The sequence below is a fragment of the Rousettus aegyptiacus genome, unplaced genomic scaffold (assembly GCF_014176215.1).
Source record: "Rousettus aegyptiacus isolate mRouAeg1 unplaced genomic scaffold, mRouAeg1.p scaffold_m13_p_3, whole genome shotgun sequence".
NCBI classification, from domain to species: Eukaryota; Metazoa; Chordata; class Mammalia; order Chiroptera; family Pteropodidae; genus Rousettus; species Rousettus aegyptiacus.
In genome coordinates, this window is record NW_023416306.1 from 100,728,477 (window position 1) to 100,756,190 (window position 27,714).

General features: G+C 34.9%; 1 protein-coding gene across 3 annotated transcripts in view; it reads left to right on the forward strand.

Moving 5' to 3' along the window:
- PRKD1 (protein kinase D1) overlaps positions 1-27,714 on the forward strand; it is a 272,127-nt gene that overhangs the window by 113,467 nt on the left and 130,946 nt on the right. The window lies entirely within an intron of this gene.

Below are 27,714 nucleotides of genomic sequence, written 5' to 3' on the forward strand. Positions count from 1 at the left end.
AGGGACCTTTGGGGTGGGGGTTGGGGGAGCTGCAATCCAAAGTGGTCAGTAAGAACACTTCAAATATTTTCTTGTAAATATGAACCATAAAATTTATCAGTTAGTGAAATGGATGTTAGAAATAATTCTCTAGTGGTGAGATGAGTGTGGCTCATTAGGAATTATATAGGTGCTTCTATCCTTTGCATGAAAGGTACATAAAAGAATCTTGCAAGAAGAACAGATAACACCTTCAGAGTACAGTGCCTAGATCTAAATTTCAGTGGGTCCACTCAAGGGAGCATTTTACCTACTGATTTGACTAGAGGGTTACCTGATCCTCCTGGAATAGTGAATCTTTCATGCAAAGTAATGGTTGGAACACTTGAAAGACTAAGAGAAATGAGTTCAAGAGTCTACAGTAACATGTGGCGTAATGGTATTTATGCCTGCCTGCTGATTCTTTGAACTTGTGGCTGAGTTCAGTCAAGGACGTTTTGCTAATTATCTGAGGCTACATATATGTTTATCAAAAGAATTGCATAATTGTGACTGGACAGTTGGTGTAAATCAGTTTATAGCACCTCTTTTTCTTCTATTTTCCTTTAGGAACCTCTTTATTTAGGGAAATCCACTTCTCTTGCTTACAGGGGAAGGAGAACTCTTCTGTTTTATACAGAAAGACTCCTTTTATTTATTGTACCCCGTGTCCCCACCCTCCCCACCACCTTTTTTCACTCATTGGGCCCCTGGCTAACATGATAGCAGTGATAGCATCAGCACAGGCAATAGGCAATGATAATAAAATCAAGTATGAGAACTCTAAAGTTGCAGTAGTCTGAAGCTGTTTAGACTAGAAGCAGACATTTTAGCTCTCTCAGCAGATTCTGAGAGCACTTCTGCCTTCCAGAGGAATGTTGCAAACATTTTTTTGAATACTGTTATTTATCTAAATCATCCTAACAACCAATTGAGAAAATGTGTTCTTATACTCATTTTGTAAATAAGCAACCCAAGGGTCAGACAGCCCCAGATAATTTGGTGAACTTGAACACTGAGCCCAAGACTTTAAAATGCTTGTGCTTTTGATATTCCATTTTGTTGCTTACAGTAATTATTGATGTCTATTATAATGACTTTATGGTAATGTTCAAAATTTAAGTTATACTTAGTAAAATATACTTCAAGAGGCAAGGAACCATGTTTTCCATGTTAGAAAGATTCCATACCAGTTGCTTAAAATACGGGTTTAAAATGGTAATTAAAAGTAAAACATTATGAAGGAAATCTAGCTAACAAAGGTATGTCTAGGACTACCAATTCTATAAAAGTTTTATTTAGGATAAACTTTTACTGTATAACTGTATAACTACAAGCTACTAAAGTATAAACAAACAAGAGCTGTTTATTACTAGGGTAAATATGTGTGTTACAGAGGATCTAGAAAGACTGAAGAACAAAGTGGAATGACTTGTATTGTAAGAACTGGTAAAATGGAACTCCTCGATGGTAAACAAGAAATAATTCACCAAAAATGCGTTTTAACTAATATGTTTAGTTAGTTAAAGATGAGAAAATCCCAGATGCTGAAACTTAAGTGTCACCTTAAAGTAAATTTGAAATCCAGAAGCTATTTTAATGAACCACTGGTACAAGCAGGATTGAACTATGTGTATCTCTTATTGGCATAACTCAGGAACTTGTGCAAACCATAATGTAGAACAATTTCTCCAATATGAAGAGAGTAGGAATTTGGGGTTGGCTGAATGGAATGCTGCCTACTAAAAGGAAAATAAGAGAGCTATTGAAAACTGCCAACATACAAAAATAGTAAACAATGTCTCCTGCCCACTAACTGGACACAATAGTCTCTTATTTAATAACACTGGAGAGGCCTGTGTTTCTAAAGTCTTTGCATGTATTTACGATCAAGCATAGGGTCAGCCAGATTTTAACTTTAGACTCTAAATCTGAATGCAAAAAAGTTGAAATTAATTTTTATAAATAGAAAATATTTTGCCAATTACTAATATGCAGTTTCTTAATCATAAAGAAAACACATGTACAAAATTTTCTAGATGATGCCCTCTCGAAAACTTTTTATTTAGTGAATTTTGCCCCAGTACACCAGCTTTTGGCACAAAATATCAATGTGCTTGTGGCTTTTATGTTTCTATGTGCTCGGTGAGCTCTCATAACTTTACATCAAAATACAGTGTTACAGATTTTAATAGAAGCCCTTTCTTTTGTGCTAAAATTACACCCAAACTTATCCTGAGGATCGCTAAATTTCTCAACCTTTAAACTACTGGCAAAATGCAGAGGGCTTGTAAGGTAGGCACTTCCCTGTCTGTGCTGGCTTCTGGAATGTTTAGTTTTAAATTACTGTCAGGGCAGTGTTTAAAGTTGCCTAAAGTGCGAAAATGCTTAACATATTTTGTTAATGTGACTAGTTTAATGATTGAACTTACTTTCATACTAATGGGGAGATTGCTATTTTTAAATTAATCAGGGTTCGTCACATGGGCCCCATACTTTCCACACACCAGGCCATTCACATGCTCTTTCAGGTGAATTTCATGTGCACTTGGTGTATTTCCAGTTACTCTTTTTTCATTTTTTTTCTTTTTTGTTTGCTTCCTAATAGTATGCCTCATTTCACTAGCACCCTCCACACATACCATCTTTGCACCTAATCTCAATATTGCGTGCTAACCATGATTGTGGAATCCACAAAACCCAGCACAGCTACAACAGTCTCTTTAGGGAGCACTGTGCTGGTTAAAACCAAAATGACCACATGTAACTAATGAATACTATCTGTACAATGTTGAGACGCCATTGCTTTAGAGTGCAGGTTCTCATATATGAAAGTTTTTAAATTGAGAGTGAATATAGTAAGTCTTATATTTAAAAAGTATTTCCTCTGGAAGTGAATGTGCTTACACCAAATGAATATAATTGCAGCGTGGAAAATAATTCATGTGATAAAGCAGTCTTTTCTTCAGGAGGGTTAGATTGAGGTTCCAAAATTCGCAGGCTCTCCATCTGAAGAGAGAGGCTGTTCTTGGTTCCAACTTCAGATGTCATGGGAGAAGGTGAGCCAGATCTTCTGATTTTTGAGGAGAAATCAGAAATGAAGTGAAATCTTCCCATTTTTAAATATTTGTGAAAAACAAAAAGTATGGACTATGTCCAACACCTTTGTGGAATTGAACAATTTTGCTTAAGTTCAGTTGAGGAATTGACTTTTTTATAAATATGATATACATAACTTCTAATATTGCAAGTAAACTTCTTCAATTATATTTGCTGTCTGCATCTGCAGAAAAAGTAAGAGACACCCTGCCAGATCCTTTCCTTCCTTGGCTCCGTCAGAGAGAGAACAGGTTTTTACTAACAATAGGTGCACGAGGTCTCTGACTCCCCGCTGAACTGTCAGCCATCTTTGGAAGTTTTCTTTCCATGGTGCGCTGGGTCACGAGGGTCTTGAAGACTCACTCTGTAGCCACCTTAAAGTCAGGTCTGCACAGCTGCTGAGGTCTGGCTCATTCTCTCTGTTGCTGCTGATTCTCTTTCCATTTTCTGTGGTTATCACTTCCCTCTTTTTCTTCCACATTGTTTATTCTTCTTATTGAAGCATCTTTTTTTTTCTCTCTCTTTTTTCCATGCTTTTATTCCTCTCTCTTGGTAAGAAGAGGTTTTTATTTACCCCGTAGGGAACTATAATTTTGGCAGAAAATTACTAGCTTCTGAGCAGTACGATCAGAAAGAGAGACACACCCAGGAAACAAACCTTACATCCTGGCATTTCATAACTCCTCAGAACAGTTCTTCAACGTCTCCCCAAAGTCTACTTTTCCTCCTGTATTTTAAATTTTAGAGAAGGTCAACATGGCCATCCAGCAGGTCAAGCCCAGGTCTGAAAGTTGTCCTGTCTCTGCAATTTCCCTGTGCACACTACATCCCCTTCCCCCATGTCAAAAACTACTGTCCTGCTCCTACCTTCACTGCTCTGTCCTTAGGAAGCCCTCAGCACTTCTTGTTTGGGTTGCCACCACTCAGCGTGGTCTCCATGCTCATTCCCTTTCAGCCAGTCTGTGGAAAACCTCATTTATGATCAGGCCATGATTCAATTTTGAAAAATCAAACTCTTTTGAGTCCACAATAAACCCCAAAAGTCCTTGGAGTAACAATCAAAGACTGTTCCCTGCCTACCTCTCCTTCCATCTTCCTGAAATATGATTTGTTATAGCCATACTCAGCTATTAGCCATTCTCATGGAGTGCTGTGTTTTTGCGCATGTTCTTTCTCTCTTTGCCCACCTACACATCATGCTTCAAAACTCAGGTGTCACTTTTGGGTGGGGTTAGGTACCCCTCATCCTTGCTTCTTTGGCATCCTGTTTTTAGCTTTATCATTGTGTAGATATTACACGATTTTCCAGCTCTCTCACTAGAACGTAAGTTCCTTGAAAACAGGAAGTATTTTTCATCCTAGAATTTTTAGGGTTTAGTATGATTTTTATCTATACATCCAGGCACTGTGCTAGAACCTAGAATGATGAAATGGCTAACAGACTTCCGTTACTCATTCCTTCAATGTATGGAACATTTCTAATGTACTAGCGATATGTTGCTAGCCTTTATTAAGACTCAGATACAATTAATTCATTTAGGCCATGTCTTAAAGTTTTTTAAGGAGAGTTGAAAATGTTGTGTTATCATTAAATGATTTTTAGTCTTTTTAACTACAGACGAATCTAAATTAAAAACATGAAATTTATATGATATAAGGGTACTATAGTCTGAATTTTTGTGTCCTCCCCCCACCAAATTCGTATGCTAAATACTGCTGGTCAGTGTGGTGGTATTAGGGAGTGGGGCTTTGGGAGGTGCTGATGTCATCAGGGTGGAGCCCTCATGAATGTGATTGGTGCTCTTATAAAAGAGACTCCACAGTGCTTGCTCCCTAGTCCCTTCCACCACGTGAGAAAACAGTGAGAAGTCTGCAAACTATGTGGTAAAGACTCTAGTCTGCAATGAGACCTCCAAGGGACCAATGGCATACATAGTTCCTGAAATCGTATGAGTACTCAATATTTAAAACTGGTCCTACTTCCATTAAGGATAGAATAAATGGCAGACATTGGACAGCTTTGGTAGAAGTTCTATCTTAGCTTATTTTAAAGTAATATTCCAAAGACCTGTTTATGCTATTAGTATTTTTTAAGCATTACTTTTATTCTTGAAAGCCTAATTGGTAAAAAGATGAACTATCACGTGCATAGTTTCAAATTCTAAAAAAAAAAAAAAAAATCCTTAAAACCTTGAATGAATATACCTTCATCACTGAGTAAATTTTGATTTAAAAACAGAAAGTCTTTATACATAGTACAGAGAAAGAACACTTTAGACAGACTTTGGCAGCATGTGTCATTGTTTCTAAATGTAAAGTTTTTAAACATAGCCTGGTACAACAGTTTGTTACAGTTAAAATTCAATTTGTATCACTTTTAGAAATCTAAACATTGTTTCTCTGTCATATGTCTTTGGATGGTATCATATGTTCTGGAAACTCAATGGGGGTATTGAGAGTGCCAGAATTTACTAGAGGAAAAAATGCATATGTATAACCATTATAGATATAGATATGACTATATATATATGTGTGTGTGTGTGTGTGTGTGTGTATATATATATATATATATATATATATATATATATATATATATATAATTTCTCACTAGGTTTAAGAAACAATTTGGGGCTCAGTATGGAAATTAAGTGATGAATGTGTGTGATCATTGGTAAATCTCTTTCTTATCTGTAAATCTATGACACTGTGACCTGGACAGTATGGGGCTATGCCAATTGGGTGGAGAGCTAAACAGAAAGCTGATTCTTCACATGGTCCAGAGAAAAAAACCAAAGTCTGAAAGTGAGATCAAGGCTACTGCTTTAGAGAGCTCTGTTTCAGCACACATAAGAACAAACAGAAAATGTGGGCTTGGTATATCAAGGCAAAGGAAGCAGCAGTTTTCCTCAGGCATTGTTTTAGGGAGCAGAAGGTCAGTGATCCACAAAAAGACAAGGAGGATCCAAGTTAACAGTCTAAGTTGTCAGGACCAAATTTTTAGGAATCAGGTGATACAGATGTCAGAAACTAGTTGAAAATTTACCTTGAGGATTTCTTGGTACATCAAACTGTATTGATCAGGGGTAGATTTGATTTTATCCAGGACTCAAGCAGTGCCATCAAAGGTTCATCTCTTGGCTTGGTTGACTGCACATTTGGCTCTAACCTACACAGTGCACCCCTAAAGTCCAGTCTCTCCCCTTATGATTTCAAGCCTCATATTTTTATGCTACTAAGCCAGTCAATTTCTTCATTGTTTTTTCAACTCTTGAGTTCTATGTTTTATTCTATCTGAATCAATTAAGGTAATATACTCAATCCCTGAACTATGGCAAAGGTAGCAAATTTTGCCAATTGGTAGGTTTAAGATACATGCCTGACCTCTAGAGCTGGGAGTAGTTACTTCTCCAAAATATAATTTCTCATTTGTAACTAAGATAAAATGAATCTATTTCTGAAAAGCTATAAAATGCTCAAATTAGCACAAAGTGCAACGAAGGCTTGGAATTGACTATTATAAATGTATATATAACCTGGGCTCAGTTGGCTTGATAAGTCAATTGTAATAAACTTTTAAAAAACTCTGATTCCTGTTGTTGAAAGTTGTTTCAGAAAATCAAGCAGGAGCTGTGCAACTCATTTAATGAGGCCAGTATAATCTTAGTTCTAAAGCCCAGTTAAGATAATAGAGGAAAAGGTTATTACAGGCATGTTTCTCACATGACTACAGATACCACAATCTAAAATAAAACATTAGCTAAGCAGATCCTCTTGTATATTACAAATAATGCATCATGATCCAGTAGGGTTTGATATTTGATATTTAATAAAAATAGTTTAGTATTTAAAATGTCAGAATAATTCATTACACTGTTAGGTCAAAGGAGAAAAAAATCAAATGATCATCTTAATGGATTCCAAGAAAGCATTTGATAAAGTTCGATACCTGTTTATGAAAAATATGTCTTAGGAAAAAAGGATTATAAGTGTATGTTCTCATTTGGATACATATTATGTATAAAAAATCTACAGAGATAATTATGTTTCTTGGAAAAAGTACATATTTTAGAACATGAAAAAGTTAATAAGTAAAGGGCAACACTTTAAAATTAAAAAAAATGGAAGGATTGAAATGAAAGATAGAAAGCTCTCATTATTTGCAGATGAAATGACCATCTATCTTAAAAGAAAAAACCCAAAGATAACAGGCCAACTATTAGAACTATTAAGAGTTAAGGAAGGCCCTGAATATAAGGTCAGCTTTCATAAATCACTAATATTTCTCTATGCCAGGAATAATTAACTAGAAATTATAATGAAAAAAGCAACACAATGCATGAAATATCAATTAATTAACATAATTAACTTGATACAAGACTTCCATGGGAAATGTTAAAACTAATAAAAAACACAATTGATGATATGTATAAGAAAACAGTCTATGCTCTTGAGATGATGTAATCAATATCATAAAGATATCAAATCTTGCTAAGTTAACCTTGATCTCAATTTTTATCGGATAAAAAAATACTAACTTTATTACAAAAATTTTATAGACGGATAGAATTCCAGAAATAACTGAATCAACCTTAAGAGAAGGAAGGCAAATATTAAGACATAATACCAAGCCATAGTAAATTAAAAAGAAAAAAAAGCTTTGTTGGTACAAGAACAGACAAATAGACTGAAAAGATTGAATGAAGGATGTTGAAATAAAATGATGTGTATGGGAGTATTTTACATAGGATAAAGAGCTACACCACAAATCAATGGGGGACAGATGGATGGATTAGTAGATAATATTGGGAAGAGTGTCTTAGAATATGGAAAAAAAATTAATCTGGTGCCTTTTTAATACTACATTAAAAGGTGTGTTGCAAGTAGATGAAATACTTAAATAAAGAAGCTAAAATTATGAATTGAATCAAAGAAAATTTAGGGGGCTGTCTTGTCATGGAGAGAGGAAAGAAGGCTATTTTAAAATTCCCAAAGCAAAAATCATAAAATGAAAAACCGATGAATTTGGTAACATCGGTTATAGGATTTCAGCTCATCAGAGGACTCTATGGACAACATTAGTAAACATGTGAATAAATGGATGAAGATATTTTTATTATCTAAACATATATATATATATACAATACAACATATATAGAATACAAGGTGTCAAAAAATCAACGTAAGAAAGAAGGCAACGCCGATAAAAAATAAGCAAAGAACATGGATAGCTAGCTTATAGAGAAAGAAACCCCTAAAACATACAACCTCAAGTCATTTCGTACTAGATAAATGCAAACTAAAGGAATTATGAGATGTCATTTTTTACCTATTACAATCCAAAAAATTTGAAGTTGGATACTGCCATGCGTTGATGAAGATTTGTGTACTTAAGAAGCCTCAGGTACTGCTGGTAAAATTGTAGACTGGTGCAGCCATCTTGAAGATCAATCTGGCACTATTTAGTCAAATTAAATATATAAATATATAAATATTTTTTATATTTAAAATGTATAATTATTTATATATGTATAAACATATAACAGTACTTTTGGGTACACAGATTTTTTTTTACATAGACATGTATCAGGATATCTATTGCAGTGTGGTTTGTGGGGGCAGAAAGGTGGTAGAAATCTGGGTATCATCACTAGAAAAGTGGATAAGTAGAATATAGTGGACACCAAGGAATATTATGCAGCAGGTAAAAAAATTATGGATTTGGTGTGCATATAGCAACATGGGTACATCTCAATAGCAAAAAAAAAAAAAGGAACAAAGTGTTATGTTGCACAAATAGTATTTATGTATATAAAATATGTATTCATACACATACAAATTACACATGAAACACATTATGATGGCTTTTTCTGGGGTGGAGAGAGGGAAGGATGTGAGTTGTAGGAATAAAAGAGGAAAAAGAGGCATTTGCAATGGGAAGCAGGAAGCATAGATACCATTTCTAGTGAAGGAAAGATAAATAAATCCGTTCTGGCCAAAATGGCAAGTGTCTACTGTCTCAGGAATGATCAAAAAGTCAGAACATGAGAAGCAGGCTCTATTATAATAGAGTATGTAAGAATACTCTGTGAACACCAGCCTAAGGCACAGAGTACTCATTTTATTTTTAGTTTTTATCAAACTGAGAGCCACTCAAAGACTTGGGCCCTCAAAATATGGAGAAAATGGCTAGCTAGCTACTTACTTAAGTTTAAGGAGAAGGTTTGACAAGAATTTGCAGATTGGATTCTGAAATATTCATCATGGCATGGTAAGCCTGAAACTAATTATATTACATGCAAAAGTTTTTCTCTAGCTCTGGTAAAATTTGTTTCATTATGATTCTTTGTCTCTTTTTGCTCTTCCTTTTCCTTTATAGGCCTCAATATTTTCTATACCATCATTCATATTTCTTGGCTCTGTCCTTTCACATTTTTTTCACCATATCAAGTTGCTTTTCTATTTATTTATTTTTCCTTTCTCTCTGTATTTAAAAAACTCATCTTGTTATTTCTTTCTGCATTTTTCCTGTTTGAAACAGTTACATAGCCTCTGTCTCCATTTCTTTCTACTACGAGATTAATTTTCCTCACCTTGTAGGTCTATCATGCACGTCTCCCACGGTCTGTTCTTAATATGACTTTGGGAAAAAATGGTAGGAGGGAATAAACTACTAGGTTTCTTGATCCTATTTTCATGCACGTATTTTAACAATAGAAAGTAAATGTTATGAAAAACCAGGAATTAGAAAAAGTTCACTTCTAAATATACTCCTTTTACATTTTTTAGTACTATAGGATGTTCTTTGGTAATTTCACAGAAATGGAAGAATTAAATTTCATCACTGTATCAACTAACATCATTTTTGGCCTTTGACCTTAAGAGGGATCCTCACAATGGAGCCTCAAAAATGAGGACCACATGAGAAATTGTTACTTGATTCCTATCTCTAATTGGTACAAACATTTCAGAGCATGGAAATAAGAAAGAATAATTGTTCATTACTCAGGAGGAATGGAAATAACAAAGTCATTGTTTTGGAAATCTGCCTCCCCACTCCACCTTCAACCATTATCCTAGCTTTTCCTGCAGATTTATAAGGAAGTTGCAATCACCTCTCACTGATTATGCAATCCTTTCCTTATAGAGCTGAATGGCATTCTCTTGGGGCAAATAATTTATCTTTTTTTTTTTTCATAATGGAGAACTTTTTCTGTCTCGGCCTCTGGGACTTAGGGAACAGGTGACACATTACATCACACTCAATAATATGCCGGTAAATGTTTAACAACCAACTCTCTGAAAAAATTTATTATAAATTTTAATGAAATAAGTATAGTATAGTATATAACTTACAAATAATAAAATGTATAATACCTTTTATTCTAAATTTTATATAGCCCATTCTATCTCACAGAATAATATTGTCTATTTTTTTTTCTAATTTCTTGAATTTTATGGGTGCAACCTATGGTCACAAGTGATGAATGAATATAGTTCTGACATTACTGTTAGTTTACAATTTTCTTTAAGTAAACAAATAAGATGAAAATGAAACAGCAAAGATGGATGTCAGAACTTCGTATGCTCATCAGTGACATGAATGAATTCTTTGCTGAACTGAATAATAGTTTTGAATACTGGAAGATTTTCTGTGTGTGTGTGTGTGTGTGTGTGTGTGTACTGTTCACATGGCAGTGGCAGGTTTCAAAGGCAGCAAGAGGGGACATACCCTAATCTACATAGCTTTATTCAAGTCTCAGCTTTATGCATTATCTGCCACCTCGAACCAGAGGCTTCTTGGCTTAAATGATTAGAAAAGACTTTTTACCATCAGATAAATATACTAATATTTCTTTCTGATATATTTATTAATTTTATATTAATTCCTTTAGCATGTATTTTGGTTGGTTGGTTGTAGAAATTTAATTGATCTTACCACAATATTTTGAAATCCAATATAACACATCATATTCAATAAATTATGACTATTAATAGAATCAGAATACTTACTGTTGATATTTTCTATTGAGTACAATTGCAAGTACTTATTCTGTAGCTAAATTACACATCTTACATAAAGTATTATTTGTGATGTTTTTGTGTAAGCATTTAAAAATAATTGTATTTTTAATTGTAATTCTTTGAAGCTGCTTACACTGAACTTATTTATAGTATATTAGTAGTAGGATCTTATAAATGAAATGAGGAAATTATTCCAGAGAAGTGGTGAAATAAAATTATAGACTCCTAAAATATGCCAATTCACAAATTAATGAACTATATTAATAACAGTTAGCTTTGAGTAATATTTGTTTACATTCTAGAAATAGTCTCCTAACCAATAAAGCGAATAATTTCATAACTAAGAAAGGAAATTATATTCTAAAGCAGGTGTCAAAATAGCCTGCTTTTCGTAGATCTGAAGTTAATGAAAATCTGTTCAGTGAATAATGAAGAGAATTGAGAAGGAATGATGAAGATCTGCTGGCTAATTATGGAGCATTCATTCAGTGACTGTTTCTTGACTATGTGCTCTGAGAGGTTGGCCTTGTCTTGGGTACTGGGATATAACATTGACCCAAACACGTAGTTCCTGCTCAAATGAGCTCACATTTTAGTAATCAGAGAGATACTATGAGATAAAAGCATATAAAAATATTTGGGCAGATACTTGAACCAGGCAAAGGTGTATACAACAGACTGTTAAGTGGAAGAACGTTCCAACCAAAGGGAACAAACAGCAAAAGCAAAGACCAGAAGGCCTGATGTGTTTGGTGCTTGAAGCTTCTGGAAAATTAAGTGGAGTGGAGAATGGTAGTTGATAAGAGAGAGAGGTGAACTGAGCCAAGATCCTGTGGTTATCTGTTGTTTTTGTGAATGGGGCATATTCAGTTTTTCTTGCCTAATCTAAAGTTTTCTGGAGGTGATAAATTCAAGATACTCCAATAAGGCAACTAAGGAAGGACCCAGGGTGGCACAGAAAATGAAAATTAGACCCTTGGAGTCCTGGAGTTACTAAATAGGGGAAACATGCTTCTCCAGTGTGAGTGGTCTGCCAAAGTCATCATAAACATTTTAGTGTTTGAATGTGTCTGGGCTGTAACCTCTGCAGGGGAAGGAAATCCTGATTTCTAAAAATAAAACCTGTTTTTTATTTTAAGAGTCAAAGGGGAACAGACTGTCCCAGTAAATACAGGTCATTGACAAATTTTAATTGTGGAATTAGAATATGACGAGAGATAATCTCTTTAAACCCATAGATAGCTAGATGCCAGTTTCTTAAAATGTCTCAAGATGGATTCTAAAACCTCCATTGGAAATTGTGAACTTTTTTTTTTTTTTTTTTAGTGCTGGTCGGTGTTGTTCAAAAAATCTGTATACAATAGTTAATGAATTCCTGTACCACTTTTGTGAGATAAAATAGGTCCCTTTCTTGTGACTTATTTATTCATGCGTTCAGCACTATATATTGAGCACATACTATGTACCAGACACTTATTCTAGGCTCCTGAGTTATAATAGTGAATACAGTGGAAAAAGTGTCTGCTCTCATGGAGATTGTATTCTAGTTGGCAGATAGATAATTTAAAAAATAATGGTAGATATATCCCATTATTTCCAGTAATGATGATTTTTCTCAAGTAAAAGGAAGAAGAATAAAAGAAATGAGTTAGGGGAGCTGTTATTTTACTTAGAGGTGGTCAAGGAAAATCTCACTGAGGAAGTGACACTTTAGCAACTTGAAGAAATTAGCCATGTGAGTATCAAGAAGAGTATTTTAAGCAGGAGGAAAAGAGCAGGTACAAAAACTCTGAGGAACCACTGTTTATGATTTATTTGAAGAATAGTTCTGAAGCCAGAATGGATGAAAAGTGATAGAGAATGAGGGCAGAGAGATAATAGCTGGGCTAAGAGCCTTGTGGTCTCTGGTTACAATTGTGGGATGACTCTAAATATAAAAGAAAGCCATGGGAAGGCTTTTGATACCTGTCCGAAGCCTGTGTGCCTGATTCTTCAGAAGGACAAAATTCAAAACTTCAGATTTTGCCATAAGGAGAGGCTTATTGATCCAGAAGGTGCCAACGGAGAAGATGAGAGACCTAATCCGCAAATCCATCTTCTGAAAGTACAGAGTTCAGGCTTCTTTTGTGTCAAGGGAAGGTTAAATGAGAGGGGCTAATTTTTGTAAAAACTTAAACCCTAAGCAGAAATCCTCTAATGATTAGCATTTCTAAAGCAGGAGCTATTAGCCTGAGGGGCCAAGGGGGCAACTTCAGTCTCGAATAGGATGGAGTCAGAGAGAGGCAGTATTTGTCTGTTACACTTAGATTTGATACATGTTTCCAGAAGATGACTCCAATTCCTGTGTGTAGATAGTCCGAGCAAGAGTAGGAGCTGGTGATGGCTTGAGCAGTTATTGAGATTTAGGTGCGAGATGGTGGCTTGGGCTCCTGACATAGCAGTGGAGATGGTGATAAAGATTTAGTGCATATTGATTGCACTTTTATCATAAAGGTAATAGCATTTGTTAATGCATGGCATATGAAGTGAGAGAGAAAGATAAAATTCAAAGATGACTACAAGATTTTGAACCTGAACATCTGGATTTTGGTGCAGTTTCTTGAGATGGAGAGCAATGAAGAGGAGCAGTCTGGCTGGTATGAGTTCTGTTGTGAACATGTTGACGTGACTGCCTCATACATCCATCTGTGCGGAGACGTTGAATATCATTGTATAAATGGCTCTGTGTTTTAGGGGAGAGCTCAGTGATAGAGGTAGACATTTGTGTCATCTGTTTTTTGGTATTTAAAGCCAGGTGACTGAATGAGATCCTCTAGGACAGCAGTTTTCAACCTTTTAGCACCAGGGACTGGTACTCCGATGAGAATCTAATGCCTGAGGTAGAGCTGAGGCAGTGATGCTAGTGGTGAGGAGCGGCAGCAAATACAGATGAAACTTTACTCCCTCACCTGCCACTGCTGCTCACCTCCTGCTATACGGCCTGGTTCCTAACAGGCAACGGAGTGGTACCGGTCTGCAGCCCAGGGGTTGTGTATCCCTGCTCTAGGAGAGTGATTATAAATAGAGAAAATAAACTTTCTGGAGAATGAGCTCCAAACACTGCAGCATCTAAGGTTGGAAAGAAGAGGGAAGATTCAGTGAACAGTGATTGAATAGTTACAGACCATCAAGTAGGAGGAAAACCAAGTGTTTTGTTGGAAGGAAGGAGTGATTAGCTGGGTCAAATGCTGCTGGGATGTTGCTTATGAGAACTGAGAATTTACCCATAGAATCTGGCAATATTAAGGTCCTCGGCAGTCTTAAGAGATTGGCTTGAGAATAGAGCTTGGAAAGACAGCTCACCAGCAGTTTCTTCAGATGTATGCAGTGAACACAGATACTTCTTATAAGGAGAATTTCTGTAAGTGAGACAAGGGCAATGTGGTTGAATTTGGAGCACAAACTATGTCTTGAGTGTTTTGTCAGCAATCTGAAGTTTGATTGTTGTGTTTGAAGTTTTGTGAAGCACAATGTCCTGATTCCTGACACATTCCAGTCTCAACTAGTAAATTTTATTTTCTATGAATTTAGATTGAGGTATCAAATTTCCTTTGGTTCTCATTTTCTTGGTTTTCTGTGTTCCACAAACTACAGTTTATTTTCAGCACTGATATAATCAGTATAGTTCACCATATATATGGTGAGGTTTAAAGTACCATGTTGAACTCAAATGTTTCAGTTTCAATTTTTACACACACTTGTTCCCTCCCAGTGAAAAGGAATATGAATTAGCGCAGTGACTGGATCTAGATGAAATGACATAGTCACAGGCTACCTACCCTATTATAAACTGGTTGCTTCAAGGCTATGATAGTTTTCACTACTTGTAGTTACTGGGCTATTCAGGTGACCCAGATTTCTCAGCACAGTGTAAACTAGATTCCTCTCAAGAGGGTTTTGTTCTGTCCTCTTTTAAAAGTAAATAAACTTTTCTCAAAATGTCTCACTTAAAACCCTTTTCACACTGGCTCCTTCTCTTTTTACTGTCTTGTGATTATAAGCCAATTGGGTCATAGAACTACAAAGGGAACAGAATGAAGAATGTCAAGGAGTTAGTTTTTTAGGCATTGCCTCTGGCAACTCTAGGAAACAGGAATCTTAGGCTGAGAAAACAGTGGAAGTATCTTAGATCTTCATGAGGCTATTTGTCTATATTGTTTTCCACTGTGTCTCCAGGCACCCAATAAAATAAAAAAAGCATAAACTTGTACAGAGATAATTTATGGACAAAGTCTTAGTATTATTATTGGCAGGTCATCTACAATTTTTTTTTAACTCAAATAATTTCATATTAGCATATATGTATTTACAGATAACTTCATATGTATGAAAAAAAGAAGGAAATTCACCTACTTAATGCTAAGTTGTAATATAAGGTTTTACCTTTATATTCATTTTTACTGTACCCTAAATCAAGGCACACAAACATCGATAAGATTTTTTTTTCTCGGTGTCTAATCCTTTACTCTAGCTCTTGGGATCAGGCGTATTTGTTCACACTCATCATTCTTCAGACTTAGTCTTTGTATATTATCTATATCTGCTTTTATGAGGGATAGCAACAGACCATTGGTCAGTTTTGCTGGAAATATAATACATTCTCTATGACCCAATAACCTGAATTAGGGTCCCAGGGCATCCCTGATATTCATTAAAGCCCTTACAGATCTCTTTTCAATACAAGTTTAGGATTTTGTAGATGAGGCCAAAGCCTGCTCTTCACAGTCAGCTCAGCTGACAACATCTGACCACTTTGAAAGTGAACCGAAAGTCCAATTTATTAAAAATTATTTCTGGTAGGGTGGCAGGTGGTTTTATTATCTTTGGCTACTCCTGACTCTTCCACAAGCTACAGCATTCTTTCCAGAAGCTGTATAGCATTTTACAAGGGAGAAGAAATTCTTTCCTCTCTTGGGGAACATCAAAGTAAATTAGAAAAATTGTTTTCATTTTGGTCCTTTAAATCATTTGCACTGCCTGCTTATCAGTACAAAGAAGAAAAAGAAAAAGTACACCAGCTCCTTGGGGATTCGGCTTTTGGGAAATGTGATTTTTATTCATGGAACCAAAGGATCATTAGTGGCACAATCAGAACAATGGAATTCCACTGTATCAATGCCAATGTCCAAATCTGTGGCCCATGCTTGGTTCTCATACAATACCTGAAATTAATGCAAAAGTATTATAATATGAATATAGGAGAGTTTTAAAAATCAGTTAATTAAAATTATTCTTCATTACTGAGAAGAATAAGATAGGTATAATGAATATATGTGTCAGAAAATTCACAAAACTGGAAGTGAAGAAGGCCTTAGCATAGGTCTTTTTAGTTTCAGGACCTGGCTAGGGCCAGTTAGAAATCATGTGAGCTGTAGGAACCAAGCAGAAATAGAACACTGAGCATGCAAGATGTATGCGGCTGAGTTGTTCCTCATCTGGAGTTTTTGGTGAAGAGCAGAGTGGCCTAGAAAATCATAGTTTTGTTATAATTAACATACTTATAACTATTATAGTTATCATCTGTAATAACAAACATTTATCAAGAATTTACTGTGAGTCTGGCCCTATTATAAATATTTCTTATGTGGTAGTTTATTTAATCTATATGGTTTTCCTGGGAGGCAATCAATCAACAAATAAACAATATTTATGTATATACACACATGTGTGCATATACACACATATGATGCATGTTACATATTTATACATATATGCATCTGATGTAGAAATGTGATTGGGAATCAAGTTTCTTTATAAACATTAATTATGATAAGGTACATAATGAATTTTCAGAAGGATGTAGTATATGGCACATTTTCCAAACATGCTTCAAACTTCATAGAGCTTTTCATGGAGTTAGCACATATGCACTGGGAAATGTTACTTTAATCACTGAACTCAGGTCTAGGCTCAGGGGATTCTTAAATAAGTGAGCAGTTGTGGGGTCTCATGGACATCAGAGCTACAAAGCAGATCCTGCCACAAACATTGTACCCAGTATAGGTTACCGTGAGATGTGAAGGTCTGATGATGTGAGCAGTGGTACTTTTTCCTGCCTTTAATAAAAGGAGACTTAGCACCACTATTTTTAAGGATAAAAAAAACACATAAGATTTTTGTACAGATGCTTGCTCCGCCTGGAACTCCCATCTCCACCACCCTCCATTAAAAAAAAAAAAAAAATACATTTTTAGCATTGGCTCTGACTAAAATGTCATTTCTTCAGGGAAGTCTTTCCTAATTCCCTGCCTCATCCTTTGTTATAATCCTTTGTTATACGCTTTTTTCCTTAGAATACTGCTCCAATTCTTTATATGACGTCTCACTGTGCTGCAGTACCCTCATGTGTGTAATCTACCTTTGTATCTTCTACATGTACTTGCTTGCTTATAGTCTTTATCTCATGAGAAGAAGAAATTAGTTCAGGTTTGATTTATTTATATGTCTAGCCATGAAAATAGTGCCTAAGTGTTCAGTTTTTACTGAGTGAATGCAGGATTGTGAGCATTTGTGGTGTGCCATGATATGTTTGTACTTAACCTCTTGTGAGGGTGGCATGCGTGCGTTGTGTGCCGTGGTGATGCAAATGAGTTCTCATCATGATCCTTGGATTCATGACATCAGCATTTCCTCTTCAGTTGGAAGGCCTGTATTTATACCCATTCCTTGATCCTTGATGATGATAAGAAAAAGTGTTTCACCTCCAAACTCTTCTCACTACCTCCATTTCTGTATTTATGACCTGGGGCCTAATCCAGGCAATTTTCCTCTCTCCTGTATCCTTGTCCACTGTTATTGTATCCTTGTTTATTACACATAGCTAGATCTACCCAATTATTCTTTTTTTTAAAAAAAAAAAAAATTACCTAGAATAAAAATAATTTAATCAGACATTTAGAACATGAGAGTAACAGTTAAAATGGAGTGTTTGTTTGTTTATTTATTTTACTGAAGATTGATTTTTTTAACTGAACTTCATAAATTGGCAAACTGTTTATGCTGTTCTATTACTATTTGAGAGTTAGTGTCATCTTTAAGATTATAGAAATACATTATTGCAAAGTTGTGCTTTAAAAATTAGAAGCCATTGGTCTATATATGTTTAATGTTAAAATTTAGTTTTAATATAATAGAAAATCATTCATCATGTATCTGAGATACACACCTATAGTTCACTAATTGAGTTAACCTTCATTTATCATTATCACTGAAGATAATAGCCAGATGTAAAAATTTTTGAAATAAAGGCAGAGTACATTTTACTTTCCAATTTTGTCTTAAAAATTTAATAGAAATCTTTTCAGTGTATAACTTAGCTCTATGTGTATGTGTGTGTGTGTGTATGTGTGTATATATATATATTTTTTTAATATAAGGGACTAATAATTCTGTAAATATTAATTATACTTCTTTTATAATGCAGTACTCCTTTGAGGGTGAGATGTGTAAAACTGACTGCCCCTTGTCTTAATGACCCCAACCAGTTTTTCTGTTGCTGTAAGCTGTCTATTTTGCTGTCAGCAGCCTTCAATGGATTGTCTCACTGCCCCCACCCTTTAGGGACTTGTCTGTCTAGTAAGAACTGAGATTGTCAGAGAAGAGGTGCTGCAAAACTCATTAAGTTATTTACCTTGTTTATGTTCAAATCCAAAATCTTGGTAAGCCTGCGACCAGGGCTTTTCTTCAAATAAAACTGCTAAGGATTTTCAGTTCTGAATCACTGTTTGCTGGACATTTATTTGGCCCTGTATTTCCTTTCTAAGAGAAGCAGAACTGAAAAGAAAGATCGAGGAGTCTGATTTAGGAGACTAGGCTACTCTCCCTTGTTCTGGCATTACCTAGCGTTGTGACCTTGGGAAGGTGGTTCTGAGTACCAATCTACTCATCTCTAAATCGAGAAGATAAAATAAATAATCTCTGGAAGCTTTTCTTCTTCAAAGTTAATGATTCTGACTTTTTGGTAAAACCTTTTTAGTTGCTATCATATTCTTCATTTTATCCTGTACATGCATCCATTATCATTAATTCATCTAAGTAATGAACAAACATGTAGCCTTATTATGAAATGTAAAAAATCTACGGTATGAGATAATGACAGTTTTATTCAGAGCGAGACAAAGAGTGTGAAGTACATATTTTCCATTTCCAAGATGCACATCCACAGACCTAATTACTGTTGTGTGAATAATTTCAGAGTGCCTACTAAGACTTCTAATAGCTATCACCGACTTGTAATCTGTCAAGATATAATGCAGGATAATATGTTTTTATACAACAATGGTGAGGTTCTCATTAATTAACACCACCTATAATTGTCTGATACGAACATTTATTTTAAAACTTAAAAATTATATACAACAAAATAATGATTTAAAATACCTCCAGGAAGTCTCTACACAGAAGTTCCTGCATTAGAGTTAATGATGTACTAAGTAATCTCTTATGGCTTTTGTCTTTTTAATAGATGACATATTATTCAAATTAAAATACAGAAAAAAGTTTCTGCAACAATTAAACACCACACTGAGTCCATCTGCTGCTTCAAGATAAGTAGATAATATATTAAAGACTCCTTTAGCAATATCTGATGCAAAACATCATTATATTTGTACGCCCAAGGAAGAAAAATGTATAGTGTAGCTTTATTCCCCAAGGTATTGCAAGTTTAGGTTATATACATGTTTCTATATCTTGTAGTATTTTAGAGCCAAAGTCTACCACTTTATATTTAATCTAAACCTTAATTCCAAACGATTTCATGCAGGAGCTCTCTTTGATGAAATGTATTCCTTCCTTCCTCAGATATCTCTTTTTTTTTTTTTTTCTATTTTTCTTTGCTGTAAAATAAATAGAGGGAAAAGCTAAGGTTCAAATGTAAAATCATGAATGAAAGTAATTGTTTAAACAATGAGATTTTGAACTTAATGCAAAAGAGAGTGTCTAAAAATAGGAGACCTAAGCAGGAGAGAGAGTCCCTAGGTCAGATTCTAGGTCTGTCTTTATAAAAGGCAAGAGTGGAGTAAATTAAAGTCCAGTCTTGAATGAGAAGAGGAAGTATTTTGGCAGTAAAGTGAAGAGTGACTTTTGTGTTTCTAAACTTGGACCTTGAAGATTGCCGAGGTTGATAGACTCCTGGTATTAAGCATCCCTTTTCAAAGGAAACATTGGGTTTGTGGAAAGGGGTCATAGAATTGCAGGTGCTATTAGGTGAGAAAGACCTGCAGAGGGAGCAAGGTGAGGGTTCTGATTATTTGTCACGGTTATCTGCATTTGGGCAGCATGCCTGTGGCCCAGAAAAGACGAAATAAAATGGAGAATGCACGTGTTACTGGCTCTGCGGTAGACAGTTTTGCCATTTTTCATGGCTTGGGAAAGGTATAGTGGATCTTATTTCAACACTGTAACTATTATTTAATCTGTGTCACTTCAGAAACTGGATTTTTTCAAAGGCTTTTAAAAAATATTTCATAAAAATAAGTATTACAGGTTCGTTTTCATGAATCACATCTTTTGAATTGAGAGCTCAATGATTCTACCAAGAATCTATAATAAAACTTGCCACTAGGAAGTTCGCAAAGACCTACCTTTGTTAGTGGTTCTTGGTTATTATGATAGAATAGCATTCATTCATTTTCTGCATAGTTTGATGGAGGTCGGACAGTGGGGGAGTTGGAGTGGGTGTTGGAGGGAAGAGAGAGTGAAGGAGGAAGTTTTTAACATTTTTTTCTGGTTTCTGTTTCCTAAGGTTACATTTCTAAACTGGTCATATAGCTATGTGGTCATCATGTGGACTTCTTTTTATCTTTCTCCTTTTGAGGATGTGAAATCACCAAGTAAAAGAGCCTGTGCCCAAATTTAAACATATTTTAGAAATATACCTCCAAATAATATAGATCATTCACTTTTCCCCTTTCATTTACATTTGATAACTTGTGTCTCAGTCAAAATCTAGTGTTCAACACATATGTTGTACCTGAACCACATCCTAATTTTTTTGTTGTTACAGTTGTAGTGCTATGGACGTGATAATCATCCAATGGTTATTCACTAAGTATTTCTCCTCTTCTTCACTGATATACTTAAATTTTCAGTCTGTTATTAGATGATTTTTTAAAAATTATAAGATAATTTAAAAAGGGAATGGTTAATTTCCTAGGCAAGTTAATACAAGTTGAAGATCAGTACCGTAGTTCTCCCTCATAATATCCCTCAGAAGGAACCAGCTGACCCAAGGATCTACTGCTTTCAAAACCATCTTCAACAGTCTAACTTTTCCTGCTTTTTACAGCTCAATTCTAGCATCACTCAGGTGCTACTCCACCAACGGAGTCAAGGGACATTTTCACCCAACTTTTTAGGCATTCTCATTAAAATAGTTGCTCACAATGTGTCCTTGTTTTCTCTGAACTCTTGGAACAATACAGAGGGAGTATTTGGGCCATGCTAAGAAGTAGCTGCACTTTTTAATTTCTTTGCTCATTAAGAGCGATCACTTGTTGTAGACAGGACAGTTCTTGAGAAACAACTTCAGAATCATCTTCCACAAGAAGAGGGTAATATTCAACTACCTGATGTTTTCTGTTGTTGTGCAGAAAAATTTCATTTCAGCGTTTTCATCACCTTCTAGCAAAAGTAAAATGGCACTGTGCTTTTATTTCCTAATCAGGCCATCTCTCTCTCTCTCTCTCTCTCTCTCTCTCTCTCTCTCTCTCTCTTTCTCTCTTTCTCTCACTTTCTTTTTTGCTTCTTGACTGAGTCATGGATTAATTTGTTTCTGGTATTGCTTGCTCCTCGCCCTTTGTTATTGGCCTCAACTGTGGAAAAGCACCCTTTGTTCCTTAGAGTTCCCGTTGGCCAGGTCATATTTCAGCTACTCATTAAAACGTGTATTTATTCTACTCTGGAGCACATTGTCTGGCCAGCCATGAATTTATAGTGAAATGTAACAGTAAATTGTGCTCTGTGGTCAAAAATGCCAAATGATACACACAGCAGCACAGAGGTTTCCAGCGTAGGGTAGAATTAAAGAGCTTAGGACCAGTGCCGGGATTGTTGGCCGAATTTTCACAGTGGCCAGTTTTGTTAGAGTCGAACTTGGAGAGAGCTTGAAATCACTTATCTCCTATGTTTGCGCCCACAGCCACAAAGCCTCTGAGAAACATAGAATTGATCTTGTAATAAGCTCCAGCTGAGTTTACAAGCCTCTGAGCCTTTCTGAAAGCCTGTTTAGTTTAATGAGGGTTTTCAGATTTCAAAGCTCACACACCTTCACATAAAAACAGATGATTATGACCAAATTAGGGAATGTTGTTTCATGAGTGTTTTCCCCCAATATGTTCTCTTCTCAGTTGTCAGGCATTGTTCCATCACACTTTTCACCTTTCAGACATCATTTTTAAGTATAATTTTTGAAAGTCTTATTATATATATAGTTTCTATTCATACAGACTGTTAATGTTACATAAAAGCAAAGATTTTATTCTCTCAATAGTAAAAGAAAATATGCATATATATATTTTTTCTGTCCAATAAAAGAAGTACACTCTGAAAAAAAATGGAACCCTCAGCTTCTGCTACCATGGCAACTGTCCCCAGAGGCTAGGCATCCAAGTTCACCTCTGTGCCCTGCTTCACAGGGCTCTACAACTTTTTCTGAATGTCTTGTTAATGAAGAGAGAAAAGCCAGGTCTATGACCCAGTAAGAAGGAGTGGGTGAGAGGATACCCATACCTCAGTTGTTTAAGTATTGGGCAGATAATCTTCATGAACTTTTATGACACTATCATTTAAAAAAAAAATTAGTCTTTTTAAGTAATATGTGTGGCATATATTCATATTATTTTACCCAGTCTTATGTTTCAGAATGTTTTCTACATCACCCTTGGAAATAGAATAATTAGGATGTGAGGCATGTAAGCCTTACTTGAACACTAAGTCATTTTTATTACATCATGCCCATGGTTTTACAGAGGCACAACATAGAACGTGATGTTCAAATGTCAGCAATACAAGAACACTGACAAATGGAATATAGAGATGTCCTTGAAAAAAGCAAGAGACGTGTGGATAAGGCCAGGTTGCACTGAGGCTGTGATGAGCTGGCTGAATCATTGTTTCTTAAGAACCTTCTTCAGTTTCCCCACCTCACCTTTCTTCCAGACAAGCACATTGAGACGACATTAGTTAGAAGACACTGAAAAGTTTAGCTCTTTTTCTCAGGGAAAAATTGCTGTTTCATATCTTTAACTGTCTAGCTATTGTTTTCTTATTCCCTCCAGCCCAAGCACAGAATCCTTTGAATTTTGTCTCTCCTCTTGCGTCAGAATCAGCTACCCATAGTTTTGGAAAGGATATGGTAATAAGATCTGTGTATTAATGTATTATCTTTTGAAGAACTTGTATTCTAATCAAGGGCTATAATAGATAAAGTTTAACCTAGTGTAGCTCAAACTGTGGTTTGAGAGTTATGTGATAATTATTAAATCTTGTATTTTTATATCATTACTGATCTTAAAAATGTACTCTTACTCATTACGGACATTTTATTTTTCTTGAACTTACTTTTCTTGCAAATACAATTCACATAGCGTTAAATGTACTTAAAGGTTGGGTAGAAAGGATTAGTACTCTTTGTTTAAATCGCACATGAGTCTGGCTTCCACACACAAGTAATATCTAGTATGGGACGTGCTCACTTGGTTCAAACAAGTAGAAAACAGTACAAAATGTATAAAATGCATGTTTTAGATGGCCTGCTTTAGCTGAGCACTATGATCACTGAGAGGAGGGCAACAAACAAGGTGAGGACTGCAATCATCTCAGCTTTCTACCCGGCAGCAAGATACAGAGTGTAGAGTAGGGAGAGAGAACCAAAGCGAAGCCTGGTTTGGCTGTGTGGAAGAGACATAGAATAGAGCTCAAGGAGATCAAGTCAACAGGATTTTTAGGGGAGGAATACTGGAAAGATGGGACTTATACAAAGAACAAACTCCAGAAATATGGGTAGGGGTCCACTTGAGTAATGGACTGATACAAATCTGTGTATATATAGCATGAATATCTGTGAGGCAGAAGAAAGAACAACTTTGGGAAGCTGTGAAATGACCACTTCCGGAGCTCACCTAAGACTAAGAGACAGTTGAATTTCTTTCAATCAAGTAGGAAAGATTTCACTGAACACTTGAGGCATTTTATAGAGATGTTCAAAGAGTCATGCATTAGTAGTAGGGCTAAACTATAGAGTTTAGCAAATACTACTTTAGAGCTTACCTACCAAGGCTTAAAAATAAGTCTTGAAAAGATAAAACTGATATACAAGTACCTTAATGTTTTGCCAAACCAATATCAACATCCTGTAAAGAAAGACAGCAAAGTCCAGTTGCTCACATTAATTCATAATACCTGGCATCTAATTAAAAAAATATACACACATGAAAAAGCAGGAAAATATGACCCATAACCAGAATTAAAAGAGTAAATGGAAACAGACCAGAAATAATAGAGGTGAGTGACTTAGCAGAAAAGAACCTTCAAGGATTCATATGAAAATAAGGATTTTATACTGGAAACTATAAAGGACTGGCGAAAAAATTAAACACAAATAAATGGAAAGACATCCCGTGTTGATGTATTAGAAGAACTAATATTGTTAAAATATCCATACTACCCAAAGAGATCTACAGATTCAATGCAATTCCTATTAATATTCCAATGGCATTTTTTACAAAAATAAAAAAAAGCCTAAAATTTATATAGAACCTCAGAAAGACCACAAATAGCCCAAATATTTTGGAGCAAGAAGAGTAAAACTGGAGGCATAACACTTTCTGATTTCAAAATACATTATAATAATTAAAATAGTACAGTACTGACATAAAAAGAGATACATAGACCAAGAGCCAGACTGATCAAGCAAAAAAGAGAGAAGACACAAATTAAAATTATTAAAAAAAAAAAAACTAATAGGGAGAGATTACTACAGACCCTACAGACATTAAAAGGGTGATAGGAAAATAATATGAAATAACTTTATACCCATAAATTTGACAACTTAGATGAAATGAATAAGTTCCTTGAGAAATACAAACTGCTAAAGCCCCCTTAAGAGGAAGTTGAATCTAACTGTGCTATACTTATTAAGGAAATTGAATATGTAGTTTTAAACCTTCCAAAAAATAAAAATTCAGGCTCTGGTAGCTTTGCTGGAAAATTCTATTAATATTTAAGGGAGAACTTATATCAATTTTATATAGATCTCCATAATATGCAAAAATAAATGAACCTCAATCTATAATTTTTTACTTCTTTCAAAAATTACCTCTAAGTGGATCATAGACCCAAAGCTAAAACCCCAAAAAATAACATTTGTAGAGTAAAACATAGGAGACATTTTATGTTATCTTAGATTATGCAATATTTATTAGATATACCAAAAGCAAAATCCGTAAAGAAATATTTGATAAATTGGGCTTCAGAAAAATGAAGAACTTCAGAAAACAGTGTTAAGTGAATGAAAAGACAAGCCACAGACTGGAAGAAAACATTTGTGAGACACCTCATGAACAACTTTTATATGGAATATATAAAGAATGATCAGACTCAACAATAAGAAAACAACCCATTGTTTACAGGGGCAAAGGAGTGTATGTATGTTAAATAAGCAAATGAAAAGTTGCCCAATATCATTAATCATTGAGGATATGCAAGTTAAAACTATGAGATACCGTAGACTTATTAGAATGTCTAAGAAAAAACAACTGACATTGTGAAGTGCTATTAGGGACACAGAGCAACTGAAACTCTCCTTCATTGCTGGTGGGAATGCAAAATAATACAGCCACTTTAAAAACAGTTTGGCAGTTTCTCACAGAATTATCCGGATACTTCCGTACATCTCAGAGAGATAAAAACTTATGTTCTCACCAAAACCTCTAAGTGAACATTTCTAGCAGTTTTTTTTTGTAATAGTCAAAAACGAACTCAAATTTCCCCTCAATGTGAAATGAAAGCATACACTTTGGTACATCCATACAGTACAATGGAATACTCCTTGGCAATGAAAAGCAACAGCCTGAACAAATCCCAAATTCATTATGTTAAATGAACAAAAAGACCAATTCACAATTATGAATTGTATGGATAAATTATTTTTGGATGGTAAAACTATTCTATATCTTGGTTGCAGTGTATATACTACATATGTAGCATGTGGTTATTATGGTATACATTTCTCAAACCTTGCAGAACTAAACACTAAAATTGTGCATTTTGTTGTATGTTAATTATACCTTAATCAATCATTTACATAGCATAAAAGATTAATTTAGCAAATATATCTTAGAGTTGTACACTGAAAATGCAAAATGTTTTTGAGGAAAAATTTAAAAGAAACTAATAAGACAGCACACTTTGTTCATAACAAAATGGAAGTCTCCCAAACTGATGTATGTTTCAACGCAATATCTTTGGAAATCACAACATAATTTTTGGTAGGAATTGACAAAGTAATTCTAAAATGCATGTGGAAATTCAGAAGACCAAAACAATCTTGAAAAGAAAAAAGACAAAAGGCTTACACGACCTGAATTTAAGGCTTATTATTAAGTTCTCATAACAAGTATAGTGTGAAATTGGCATAATGATGGACAAATAAGTAAAACATAAGTTTATCATGTGACTTAGAAATTCTGTTCCTAGCTACTCATAAGAAATGAAAAACATATGCCCACTGAAAAACATACAAAAATGTTCATAGCATTTTTATTTGTAATAACCGCAAACTGGATAAAAATCAAATGTTCATCTATGGATTAATGGATAAACAATTATCCTAAATCCATACAATGAAATGCTAATAACTAATAAAAAGAAGTGAATCTCAACTACAGTAAGTATAAATATGTCTCAAAAACATTATAGTGAGCGAAAAAAGAAGCAGAAAAGAGTTCATAGTTTACACTGTATGATTCCATGTGTATGAAATTCTACAGCAAGTGAACTAATCTGTGATGACAGAAAATAGATTTGGGTCTAGAGTCAGGATTGTGGTGGCATAGACTAAAAGGGGGTGCAATAAAATTTGGAGGTTGAAAGTATGTCGTGACTTAATGATTTAGTCACTGTTCATAATATTATGGAGTGACAGTTTTGTGAATTGTTAAAAATTTGCTTTATGATTTTTAATGATGTTCCTACCTTTTGATCAAATAATTCTACTTTTAAAGCAGAATTCATCATTTAGGGCTATGGTTTGAATTTAGGACTTTTTTTCTGCATTAGAAAGAAGAGGAAATGTAGGGAATAATAATTTTTGGTATTATAACAGTAATTATTACTATTATAATTTTTTTAGTTTTGTCCGTTATAAAGTGTATTTCATTTAGCTTTCATTATATGACTGCAATCAAGAGATATAATTTTTTTAGGTTTGTCCGTTATAAAGTGTATTTCATTTAGCTTTCATTATATGACTGCAATCAAGAGATGGTTCTGGAGTAATAAACTTTTAGATTATCCCTGTAAAGACAGCATAAACTA